Source organism: Sebastes fasciatus, chromosome 8, assembly GCF_043250625.1.
Source record: "Sebastes fasciatus isolate fSebFas1 chromosome 8, fSebFas1.pri, whole genome shotgun sequence".
In the NCBI taxonomy this organism is placed as follows: domain Eukaryota; kingdom Metazoa; phylum Chordata; class Actinopteri; order Perciformes; family Sebastidae; genus Sebastes; species Sebastes fasciatus.
In genome coordinates, this window is record NC_133802.1 from 5,133,114 (window position 1) to 5,147,248 (window position 14,135).

Sequence of the window (14,135 nt, forward strand, 5' to 3'; positions counted from 1 at the left end):
AAATTTCTCTTTTTCATCTCGAAAGCTGCTACTTCCATGCAGGGAATCGCGGTCAAAGTTTTTTCACTTTGACTCAGTACTGATCTACCGTGCGCACAAATCCCTTCTCCAGTTTATCTGACTTTATAAATGTCGCTATTTTTGTGGACTATATTTAGCATATTCTGTATGTTCTACAGATGTTCTCTCGGACTTCTGCAGAAGTCAAAGTCAGTCCTCTCTCACTCAACCTGTTATTTACCTGTGTCCATCTCAACAAATGTCCGCACAGGCGAAACCACATCTCGCAAGCAGTCTGGGACCAGTTGTTTTGGTCTGCACCAGAGTACGATCATTGCATTCACAACCGCCCAAACAAACCACACCAGAGTTTGATTAAAACGGACTAAATATTGGCTTGTGAACGCGCCCTAAGAGGACTGAGTGTGGTTCATTTAAAAAGGAATATCTGTGAAAACACCTCTGCACTGTTGCAAGTCTATGGGAGACGACTTCGTACATATCCACACACACACACACACACACACACACACACACACACACACTCACAATCTCCCAGGTTTAATGAGTGGCTGCACTAATGAGCCAGTCGTGCTTTTAGTGTGGCAGTAAAACACGTCCAAGTTAACTCTCACATCAGTCTAATTAAAAAGCCTCACTTTAAATCAATGGAAACACAGAATGGTTACAATAGACTTTTGGCGGCTTAAGGAAATATCTTTAGCGTGGAGTTTGGTTGTCTGATTCCAGTTAAACCTAATCAAAGTCAATGAATGAGCTGCGCATTTTCGGAAACATGGGCAGACTTTGATTACTTCTTGTTAAAGGCCTGTGTTTGTGTGACATGGGAAACATTTCTGACAGTAAAATTTCAAAGCTTTTTCCCATGACTATTCCATCATGTCATACAGCACAAGTTGCATTAATAAAATTTTACCTGCGGCCAAATGTCTCATTACACTTTTCTCGCTGGGAGACAAACATTCCTGACTTTTACAGGACCTTTCAGAAGTACCTATATTTAGTTTTCAGCGACAGGCTCAATCCATGGCTGGTGGATTGCTTTTCTGCCTATTGAAATACCCAAAATTATAAATATATATAAAATTATATTTTATATTATTATTTGCCTCCTTAACAAAATCCTACGCTGCATGAAAAAAAAATACTTACGAAATACAAAAAAAAACTACGCTAGAGTTTTCTGATTCCACGACTTCTTTACTTGGTCTACAGCTTATGAAGCAGGAAGCTCTCAAGAAGTATCTGGGGCAATAAGAGATGTTTCTTGTATTTATTATTATTTATAGAACTTGGCATATGTTACTGTTACCTGAGATCTGCTGTCCAAGTTACCTCTGCAAAGACCGACTGGTGATGGTGATTTTAGTCTCTTGTTAAGCATTTAAGCTGTTCTCTGGCCATGTTAAGCCCTGTGTGGCCCTTCTGAAGTCTTAAGTCAGCCTGACAGGTAAAATGGATGTTGGTGAACATTATGTGAAGGGCTTACTGGTCTCAGATCTGTACCTGGAAGGATAGCTTGGTCAAAATGGCAAATATGCAATTGACTTACAGTCAATTCCACTTATACTTTAATATTTCACTATCCCTGGGCACATTTGGGAATGGGTATCATTACGATTTTATCGATACTACTATTCTTATTGATACTCTTTATTGGTTCAGTTCTTTATTGATACTATAATCGGTTCTTTTTCATTACTAAATAATTGCTTTTTATAAACATAGATTAAAAAATAAATAAAAAAGAATAAATTCAGAACAAAATTAGAATTTATTTATATTTTAAATGTGACTAATTGTTGTTTTGAGAACAGGAACAGTAATGTTTACAACAGCAAAGTCACTATATATATTATATTATTATTATTATTATTATTATTATAATATAAGATATTATCTCACTGGAAACAAATCTAAAATGTCAAACAAAATAAAAATAAAATAAATAATATTCCAGAGTGATGTTTAGAAAGAAGCAGCATGATAATAAATCACACCAAAATGTTAAAAAGTACTGATAAAAGAACGGATAATTTCGGTGCTTATCAATACTACCCGTTTAATACCGGGTTTCGGATAAATGCAATCCTAGAAATGAATATGTGTCTTAAACATATTGTTCAAAGCTATAGTGCATAAATACTACACAAAGGCGTATCCCATATTCAGTCCATCCCGTCCGGCATTCTTGAAAACTAAAATAAAAAAATGGTACAAGAAACATTTCAAGAAAATAAACTGTATGTCTCTGTACACAACAACATGGAGGCATTGCATGTTGATGCAGACACTATTACTATCTATCTATAGAGATAGAGATAAACAGATATACATACAGATATACATATACATATATATACATATACATGCCTCATGGGAATTGAACCTCTAACCCAAGCATTGTGCTAGCCACCACAACATGCTGCACAAACCCTGTGATCTCGATGGTCTATGCCATTGTTCACCACCACCGAGTCATTCAGATGAACTGGCAGTTCTGTAGGCACTACTTGTATGGTAGCCGCTGATTGACGTTTATCTCGCCAAGCCCCTTAGGGGCTTCAAACAAGACCTAATCACACCAGCCACAACACCAGAGCCTCTATTATATTTATGTTGAAGCTACACAATTGCCTCTCGTAAGGAATCCATTAGCCCCTGTTTAACACGTCCACATTAAGGAGGGTGGAGGAGAGGACGAGACCGGGGCTGTAGGAATAACGGAATAATAAAAAAGGGAGTAATACGTTACATGTGAATGTCACAAAGCAGACAATGTGTCTATTTTTCTCTTCTCTTTTACGGATTTATCAACCTCTAGCCAGCTCGTGAAAGCATTACACATGTTGCCATTGTGAACACCTGGTGTCTGGTAGGTCTTTCCTATAGGGAGTGATGTGTTGTGTTTGAAATAAGCAGAAGAGAAACTGGTCAGTGTGAACACCATGGTTTAACAGACAATGGGAAAATTCAAGAGGAGTGACAACAGAATACTGAGCTGTTTAAATGACAGGAGGACTGAGAAGTGCAGAGCAGAAATACTGCAGCAAGTTACAACAAAAGATGGAGGCAAAAACAAAAAATGTAAGAGTGAGATCATCATATCAATAAATCAAGCTTACAAACTCAATAGTTTTGACAGAAGTGCCTTCAGTATTTTGATCATGTAGCTCATGAAAAATAAGGAGTGTCAGTTTTAGTAGCTGCAGCTGTTATTTCAATGTGTCGGATCCACATTTCATCAACATTTAAGTTAAGTATTTATTATTATTAAAAAGAACTCAGATCGGGATCAGGGCCAAAACAACTTGATTGGGACATCCCTACACATTACCACTTGTTTTACAACATCCTTCAGCCAAGCCTGAGCCTCTGTCTGTGACAAGGGATTGTCAGAAGGGATCATCTAAATCTGCAGATTAAACTGGAAATATTGATATCCAAATATTTGTCTGAACTTTGAAAACCCCCCATCTACATTGTTGATTCAGGACCAGACCTAGCCAAACCAGCATCACAGCTTGCCAAATATAAATTAATCACACACTGACACCAACATGCCCTCAAACTATCACCAAATGTTGTTGAACACAGTCGACAGACAACGGTGTCATATTTCAAATCCAGCACCTGATGCTTTAAGGACAGGCTGAGCAGTGGTAAGGGCAAACTGGGAAAACTAGCATATTCTGTATTATGAGTAAGCAATGTTACAATATATACTGTATACTGTGAGGCAATAGCATATCAAATCAAGCGCTTCCTAAACAACGTGATCTCACAGAAATGCGTGAAATAACCACGACCTCTTGACCTTGCATTACTGGTGTGTGTGTTTGAGAGAGAGGGGAAGAGAAGGTGGACAATTGCACACAATGTTTCTGTAAGTTATTAATAACTTACTCAGAATGCGGCTTTGTCACTTTTTGCCCCACAAAAGTAAGTAAGCTCAACCGAATCCGCCCGACCTGGGGCATCACTAGTGCGCACCCACAGCGACAGCCTGTGAAAACCTTTCCTGAATGTTGTGGCTACAGTCAAGACTAGAAGAGTGATTTAGGCTACTGTAGAGCAGATGGGAAACGAAAATGCATGCGCTGAATTCAGGTGAAGAAGAACCTTATTTTAAGTCTTGTTAAATAGCAGGAATGTAGCACAACCTGAAAGTGAAAGCAGTGCTCTGTTGATTTATTGGGTAAAATGTTTTGGCACAATTTGACTTTGCTTCTAGGAGATGAACTGTGAATAAGGACCAGTCAAAGATTTGTACATTAGCAGGGATGTAAATTAATTTAAATGTGAAAGTGCACTAAAAATATTTTGTCCCTAAATATCTATGAATAATCGTGATAAATAATCGTGATCTCAAAACTGATCAAATAATCATGATGGGCGCCTGGTTAGCTCAGTTGGTAGAGCAGGCGCCCATGTAACAGGCCTCAGTCCTGACCGCGGTGGCCCGGGTTCGAATCTGGCCTGTGGCCCTTTCCGCATCCACTCTCTCTCTCTCTCCCCTTTCCAAGACTCTATCCACTGTCAATAAAAAAATGGTAAAAAATGCCCCCAAAAATAACGTTAAAAAAAATAATTGTGATTATCATTTTGGCCATAATCGTGCAGCCCTAGCTTTCATGCAAACGTTACACTGGTTACAGATAATGAGCGGAACAGAGGGATGGTGTCTCGGTCCATCCTCCCCGCTGGTGGGAGACTACTTTGACCAGGAAGAGACTGTCGACGGCCACTCCACTATGGTCTGTCTCCAGAGCTGACGCCCGCTCTGAACGCTCTCCTCACACGAAGTTGTGTCCCAGCGGCAGAGAGACTGTGGGGTACTAATTCTTGTCTTATTTGTGGTCTGATAATCAGTAAATTCATCAAATTTAGTGCCCCATATCTCTATTTTCCAAGCTACTGTAGCTAGCTATGTCACATTTGTTGACGCTGCGTCGTGGCTTTAATCATACAGAAGTTGTAGTGTAGGCCCCTTGCCCACTTTTTTAGAATTTTTGAAAATTATGCGGTGCTTAGGCTCAGACCTGGGGGTGAGGTTACACTTACACGCAAATAAGAAGCAGCACTGACTTTAAACTCCCTGAACTGAACAAAGTCACTGGAAAAATTTAACTCATGGCAACAAAGAGTGTGAGTGTGCAGACCTGAAGGTACAGCATTTGTACAAATGTTTGAGCGTGTGTGTGTGTGTGTGTGTGTGTGTGTGTATGTGCACATATATGCACACGTGCATTCCATATTGCCTGGAACTAGCTTATGTTTCAAAATAGTGTGCTGCACCTTGAGGCCCCCATGCATCTGTTCTCATTTTACAACCTGCCTGTAACTCAGCAGAGTACGAACCTGTGAGTACAATGTGCTCCACTAAGCACCTCATTACAGAAAAAGACCCTTTGTATCCCACTGAGGTAATAGGTGGGTGGGAGGAACCTTTAGATGAAGGAATCAACACAGCAAAGTGACAGCGCGATTATCCCTTTCATGACAAAACCTCTGTACTCCCAGCTCCTTCCACATTCATAAAACTGTGATAAACGCTGTTGATTCAGAGCATGATGTGCATCTCTTGCGCTGGCAACATGGAGCGGGTGAAGCTGAGAAACTTATTACTAAAGCCTTGAGACCATGCACTCTTGGTGATACAAGGTTTTGGTCCAACAGCAGTGGGAGGTAAGTGGTCAGTGAATCATGTTATTGCACGGTGTAGCATGGTGTGTTTACTCACAACGTAGGAGAGCAGCAACCCAGTAAAATAACAACGTGATAAAAGGAGGCGAAAACAAGCAAACATACAAATAGTGCAACAAAACCACGATGTGGCACCATAACACAACACGTTCTTCAACAAACAAAACATTAACTTTCCAATCTCATAGTAGTAATTCCATCAAATTTACAGAATTGTTTCTCATCATATTCAACGGAGTCAACGCCACAAAAAAAGAGAGACTGAAACAGTCCCTGTAATTCCAGCTCAGCACTACAAACCGAGCAGTACAGCTATAGTGTTTTTACACATACTTGTCAACCCTCCCGACCCTGAGAGTTGAAAAGTAAAATTAAAAGTAGGACTATTTAACATAAAAATGCTGTTGCAGTGTACTTATTATTTTGCTAATTCAATTCTTTAAAGTCACCAGAATGCAGGAAAAAAAGTCTCTGAAACTAGGGATGCACCGATTCCGATACTGGATTGGATATCAAGCCGATACTGACTCAAATAGCTGGATCAGATATCTGTGACAACGGGGCCGATCTACTCAATTCAGTTCTATGTTTATATACAATATACATTATATACTGGAATTTTAATTCCTGTTTAAGTTTTGTCCAATTTGTTGCTGCATTAAAAAGGTTTACACTATAACTGTAATTCCTGTTAATTTTGAAGATTTTTCACCAAGTTGCTAATGCATGATTTATTCATTTGATAATAAATACCAATTCATTAAATATATATCTGTGTATTTATTTGTTACATTTTGTTTTACAATGCTTAAAAAGCGATGTTTAAGACCAGCCTGATGTTTCCTTACTCCTCCTAATAAAAGAATGATCCCAGTCACTTCCACACAGTGAGGCATACAGCTTATTAATCAAACACTGGTATCGCTATCGGTATCTGGAGTGAAAAAGTCATATCGGTGCACCCCTATCTGAAACTCAGATTTTTCTGTGGGAGGACACCCAGACCCCCCACTTTGGTTTTGACATCCTGGACTGATGGTTTTGTTTAAAAACTCAGCCTCAAAGTCAAACACCTAAGCTGAAAAATCACAACACAAATAACACTTAATTAATCATGACCACTGAGGAGAAATGATTTGAGATCATGAATGGCATATCCATACAAATTCCACAGGAGCAAGACAGCAACTGTATGAACAATACAACAGAACACAATACCTTTTTCTTAACACTGGATGTTGTACTCTGACTAAATAGTTGGCTATTATCTGATAACAAACGTGGAGGATGAACTATAGAATATAGTAACTTCTCAACATACAGTCCAGTAACTATCTCTGGTTCCCTAAGAGTCACACAACAACATGTTGTCTAACTGCAGTGAGTGACTGGAGTCTATCCGGGTCCATTCTATACTCCACTCAGCTCCATGCTGATCTGTCCCTTTGTCTTCCTCTGCCTGCAAAGAGGAGCAGCCTCCTCCACATCACACACTGACAACCTCCGGAGCAGGAGCACTTCTAAAACCACATGACAACATCCATCCGCCCGACACAAAGTCACAAACACTATTGCTTTAAAGCAGTGTAATAACCTCCAATTCGGTTGATTTTCCTATCTGCGTTTGTGGCTTTGCGCACTGGCCCTGCTGCTGCAGGCAGGCAGGCATACACATGTGGAATGTGGAGGGAAGCAGCCGCCTATAACAATAACACACCACACACACAACACACAGCTAGTGTCCAAGTTGAAATGCGAAAATGTGCAGTGTGTGAATTGCCATGTGGCTTCCAACGCACGTAAACGCGGTATAGCGAGGAAACAAAGAGAGAAAAAGCTGCAGGATTTTTTTTTTTTTTTTGCTCATGTGCAGCAGCTAGCTCCCAACATGACATGCTAACCTGCTGAGTCTTTAGTGTCACACAACCGAGCTTCTCTTACCTGATGTGGCATATCAACCTTCACTTTGTGCAGTAGCAGAGAGAGGGGGGGGGGGGGGTAAATGTTGGAGCCAGGTCGCCAAAATGTTCCCGAGTCAGTCAGTGGAGAGTTGAAGGCAGCTTCTTTTTTTCTTTTTTTAACAATTTCCCCCACGCCGAAAAACTTTTCCTCCGATATATAAAAGCAAACTGTCAACAGAAGAAGAGAGGAGGAGTGATTATTAGAGCAGGCAGGGCTATCTAACGGTCAGCCCGGTGGGGGGGGGTGGTATAACGGTAGAGAGCCCCGGTGACGTCCCGTTACTTCTCACTAATGGACAAACGTCATTCAATAAATCTGGCAATTTAATGCCTGGCTCAATACTCGAAGTAAACACTTCTCAGAAACAGGACTTTAACACCACATGTCGGGACTTCTGGGACATTCGGCACACAAGTTACACGTTAATGAAGCACTTCATGCAAAACAAACCAAGTTCAGTGTCTGTCCGCACTGCTTTCTACCCGCACTGCTTGCTATTTTGTTGGGAAAACGTGGGACTAAAAGCAGAGAGGGAGGGTAGTGTCTATATGGAACTGAAGAGTGGCTCCTAACCATTTAGCTGTGATATATCTGTGAATTCATGTTACTATTTGTCAACGTACACGGCCATATTCAATTGCCACATTTTTTAAAAGGGGGTTTCTGTCTACGTCCCCGTCTCCGTCCACCTCCACACATGATGAGCGGCGGACAGACGGACAGACAGCGCGTTACCGGGGCTCGGACACTGGCTAACACACAAACAGCAGCATATATATATATATAGTGTTAGCTCATGTGTTGTGTGAAATGGCCTCTCTACGCCTCTGAGTACATTGTTAGTGTCAACGGCATGTCATCATCCTGCAGCCCGCTAGAGAGCAATAACAACAGCTAACCCTAACCCGGTACCAGCTCCGGTAACAGCAGCGGGAGCAGCAGCACACTTCACTGGCCTGGATAAGCGGCGTGTGTGTGCCACTCGGCCTGAATGTACTTCTCAGCAAAACGAAACGAGAAAAAGAGCAAAACTACATTGTTACTACACTAAACGAAACACTCTCGAACAAGTAAGAGAAAGTAGAAAATAACTTACATTAGTCCATGCGTAGGGCAACGTAAGCAGACACTGTGTTAGTCCAGTTTGTTAGATCTGTATCAACATAGACGGGCAGCACTTCTCCAGAGTCCCGCCCCCCCCGTGGTTTAACAGTCAGGCATATCTATACATATATATAATCCCCCTTAGTGTCCAATCACAGCGCTCCACTCCGGAGGAGAGGCTGCTCCCATTGGTGGAGCAGCGCGTCAGTCTCAAGCAGAGTCTCCAGCTGTCTCCTTACCATATAGGGGTGTGTCGTGACGTAGCAGACAGCCTGATAGGTAGTAAACAATTTGGTCAAAAATGAACAGTTAATAAAACAATGAAAAAATTAAATACAAGTATAATAAGAGCTACACTCCAGTGTTTGTGATGTTCAGTGGCGTTTGCTTGCCTGCATTCATAGAGACTGGAGAGATGTTGAGAAATTATACATTATACATTTCACACATATATTTCTGTGTACAAATTTGTGTTTTGACAATTTTCAATGCGGCATGTACGTTGTAACTCCACATTTCTCGTCATGAATTATTTATGATTTACCTATACATAATATATGAAAGTTCCAGCATCCTCTTCTCTCTCTTTCTGATCTCTCTGTCCTGGAAACTGGTGGTAACTGATAGTATACACATACCAAGAGCAGTGAAAAGCATTTTCACTAACCCACTAACCAACTGGTCTGTGTCCATAGTGTATACATGGAGAGAGGCTAATTTGTCTACTTGGAAGAATTCAGAGGGAATGATAGGGCCCCGTGGTGCTATGCAATGTCACCCTTGGGAGGTTTTATTATAGCACTTCAATCACCACATTACATTACCCACTCTGTAATTAGGAGTGATTTTCTTCTTAAATCCATCTCTTGTCATTTCTCTGGATTGGGCTATGGAGTGCACAGCGCCAGCCTGGCAAAGTTTGTTCGACTATGGTGTCTTTTTTTTATGGAGTGCATACCAACTGGTTTTTATGCCATTTGGCCATTACAGGGATCCAACCTATGACCTTACAAGAAGTTGACAACATTCCAGTTAGTAATCCACAACTTGCCGTACGTTTCACGCAATAGGCAACATTAGCCCCTTTCTGACAAATGGAAAAAAGACAACTTGAAGCCTGCTTATTGGTGGCTTTGAGTTCTCTGTGAACAGATTGGGGTATTTCGAAGCTTGCTTTCTGTGCTGTGTGAAAGGAGGCTTTTAGAAAGCCATCCTTCCTGTTCAGCATGTGATATATGGCATGTTACATGTTGGGGAACAAATGAATCGTGGAAGTTCAGCTCTTGACTTTCTAAAGGCAGTGTGAATGAGTCCAGAACTTATACCGTTGCAGAATACCTTTTCGCTGGGGCTGTAAGGCAGTGGAGATGTATTAATCATAGATTGAGTTTAATATTGTTACAGTTACATCAACAAGATTATCACAGTTGGCTGAATGGAACATCTACTCTGGCAAACAGCTGTAATGTTGCTGCCTTCTAATTTTCTTCAAATGCTCTGTATTACTAAACTAGACTAGACTAGACTGTTACACTATTCTGGGCTGTTTTATATACTATACCATACTATAATTTACTTTACCACACTATACTCTACAGTACTATACTGTGTGCTACTATAGCTATACTATTTTATAGTCTTATACAGTACTATACTCTGTGCTATACTATATCCACTATATTATAGTGTTATACACTATACTCTGTGCTATAATATATCTATACTATATTATACTGGTATACAGTACTCTACTGAGTGCTATATTATATCTTTACTATATTATACTGCTATACAGTACTATACTACCATGCTATCTATACTATATTATACTGTTATACAGTACTATACTCCCATGCTATACTATACTATACTATACTGTTCTATATTATACAATACATTATACTGTTACAATGTGCTGTGCTATCCCACACTATACTATACTATACTTTATTACACTACACTTTATTATATTATACTATACTAAATTTTACTCTACTCTACTCTACTCTACTATACTATACTATACTATACTATACTATACTATACTATACTTTAATATACTCTACTCTATTCTACTCTGCTCTATACTCTACTCTATTCTATTCTCTACTATACTCTACTCTACTATACTATACTTTACATTATTATACTCTACTCTACTCTACTCTACTCTACTCTACCTACTACTATACTGTACTATACTATACTAAACTATACTATATTATACTATACTATACTATACTATACTGTACTATACTATACTAAATTATACTATATTATACTATACTATACCATACTATACTATACTATATTATACTATACTGTACTATACTATACTAAACTATACTATATTATACTATACTATACTATACTATACTATACTATACTATACTATACTGTACTATACTATACTAAATTATACTAAATTATACTATATTATACTATACTATACTATACTATACTATACTATACTATACTATATTATACTATACTCTACTATACTATACTATACTATACTATACTATACTATACTATACTATACTGTACTGTACTATACTATACTATATTATACTATATTATACTATACTCTACTATACTATACTCTACTCTACTATACTATACTATACGTAATCATAGCCTACTATGCCACAGTATGGTTTACATTACCATCCATTAGATGAATATTATCGGGGTTCTCTGGTTCTAAAGTTAACTTCCTTGAGGCTAATTCAACTGCTGCATATATTATGATGCTAATCTTGTATGACATTTGGCCAAGTGCCTAAATATAAATGTCAAAGCTAAATGGTTATGGGCAAGTATGTTATAGTCAATGGTAAATATGTGGTTTGACCAAGAGCCGTTATAGCTTCAAGATACCTTTGTAGCTCCAATAAATGCTTAAGACGGCGTGGTTCTGTACAGCTAACACGTGCCCGTCCCCTCACATTGTTTTTCTTTCAACACCTCCAGTGTAAATGAACATAAAACAAGGATGTTACTTTTGACTTTTTAATAATTGTTGTAGACTGAATATGTGTACATTGTACAGTTTATGTACTTGACATTCAATGTGTAGGCTATGTGTGCGGATACTTTTCCTTGTAGCCTGCCTGTGTGTGCATGTGCTGGAATCTAGGCCATCCCTTGTGGCTTTGTGTCTGAGAGGCGGATCAGTCTATATGAGGGGCAGCCAGGCATATGGGCGTGTTTGTGTGGGGGGCATGCGCACACAGGACTTCATCTTCCTCTGTGTTTGTGTGTGTATGAGAGAGAGAGAGAGAGAGAGAGAGAGAGAGAGAGAGAGAGAGAGAGAGTATATACTGTATGAGGTACCTGGGTTGTCCTGGGGTGTTTCCACTGTGCAAACACACTACAGCGTAATAGGAACAGGAGACACTCTCACTTAAATAGAACACACACTCTTTCTCTGTAGCTCCCTCTTCCTCACTATCTTCCTTCCTCGAACTCGGAATCTCTCCATCTCTCACTTCAACGCCCCCGCTCCCCACCTCCAAACACACATGCACGTACACACCACTTTCTCTCCCACTCACAGGCTGAGTCTAGGAAACAGCTGGAAAAGCAAATAGTCGCAGGCAGGCCGAGCCCTGGCCCACTGGCTCTCACACATGACTGGACCTTTACTTGGATGAATGCAGTCCTCACACTGATTTTTCAGCTGCAGTCAGAAAGCACAAGGAGCAGCGCAATAGCACAAACCTAAAGGAATGCTGCAGCAGTTGGCAAACACGCTCTTTGATCAACTTCGCAGTGTGCGGCGAGAAGATTGGTAGCAGTGTCACCCGTGTGTGCCACAAGTTTCTCTGGGATATTTTGGCCACACAGAGGATCACACAGTCCAGGGAGGGAGCTGTCTTAGTAACAAACAGGCCTTTCCTCTGTCCCCCATTTAAAGTTTCATTCCCCTCGGCTCTGCCTCGAACTCCTCAACAATGTCATCATCGGCCTCCAACATCAATAAACTCGACCTGTACTCACAACAAATTTGCTGCATTCTTTCCAATCAGACATGAGGAAATTTGATAGCTGAGCAAAAACTGGAACATGGGTTCAGTAAGTCAGCAAATGCAATGTAGAGTGCTACAAGAGTCCTAAAACCTGGAAATAAGTACGCATTTTATGGTTCCCCTGTCTGGAAGTCAATGGTTTTTTTTAATGTGTTTTTAGTTAGATGCTTGAAATAAGGTCTGTTTTTAACACAAGTTTAGGAGATTTTAATGTTTTGTTCTACAATATAAAATACATCAATAAATACCCCGCTTCTAGCTTTTATGTGTCTTAAAAAAGGCGGTTGCTAACAAGTGGCTAAATGAGATGTCATCACTCCAACTCGTCCGCCTTTACAGCCTCGTTGTGTATACTCATTCGACCGTGGTGTAGTCCGTTATGGCCTAACTTTAGTAACTTTAGATTTTTACTTCTGGCGACTGCATTCACACTTCAAAAATCACAGAAGTGGTGTTCATTTGTGAGGATTATCTTGCTGAACAAAACGTGTAAGTATCATAAACGTTTCTTTGCCGCAGAGCTTATTTTCTGCAACAATCCAAAACCCAGTGGAAAAATTCCATTGGCTTTTTGTTGAGGGAACCCGGGGCGATGCTAACTTCCTGGTTGGCCTACAAAAATACGTCAACCCTGGAGCACTCTATGCTGTACTTACAGTAAGCACTGCTTTCAGCTGATATAGTCCCATTTAATTAAAATCCAAAAGATTTGATATTATGACGAGTGTGCATGTACATTTTGCAATAGATGACATTTATATGAAACTGAATGAAATAACAAATTGTGGACTGCATGATTTTATCCTTCATCCAGTCAGAAGTTTAAAAGTAGTTTGTGATTTGTGAACTATATGTGACCTCACACAATTATGACCATATAGAACAAAAACTCTGGATGATGTCATAGATTTTCTGTTTTATTTAAGGTATTCTAGATCACATTTATGTGACTAACAGCGAATAGAACATCATGTCTACATCACACCATCCTTGTACACATTCTTCTGCTGTCTTGCAGGAGGGAATACATCAAACAGGCATAAAATGTGTTGGATCGGTATCAAGAATGTGGATATTATAGGAATGTGACATAGACAGTATATAGGAGAGCACCTCCCAGAAACAGAGGCATCTATGCTATAACCTGTCATTCCATACGTTAAACACTGAAATGCAGCTGTACAATCCATCACTGCACTTTAACATGTTGTAAACTTAAAAGAGTCATGCACACAGCAGACGTCATCTGTTCAACACAAACCACCTTCAACAATCCGCCCCCATTGTGGACACCGCGCTGAATCCTTACAA

The 14,135-nt window shown here is 39.8% G+C and overlaps 1 protein-coding gene across 1 annotated transcript in view; it reads right to left on the reverse strand.

The window, feature by feature from the left end:
* Nucleotides 1-8,917, reverse strand: part of LOC141772176 (vitamin D3 receptor A) — a 105,206-nt gene extending 96,289 nt beyond the window's left edge. The window contains exons 1-2 of the mRNA XM_074642872.1: nucleotides 8,786-8,917; nucleotides 7,669-7,856 (exon numbers count right to left, since the gene is read on the reverse strand). The gene's annotated coding sequence lies outside the window, so the exon portion shown is untranslated. The remainder of the gene's footprint in view (nucleotides 1-7,668; nucleotides 7,857-8,785) is intronic.
* Nucleotides 8,918-14,135: the final 5,218 nt, after the last annotated feature.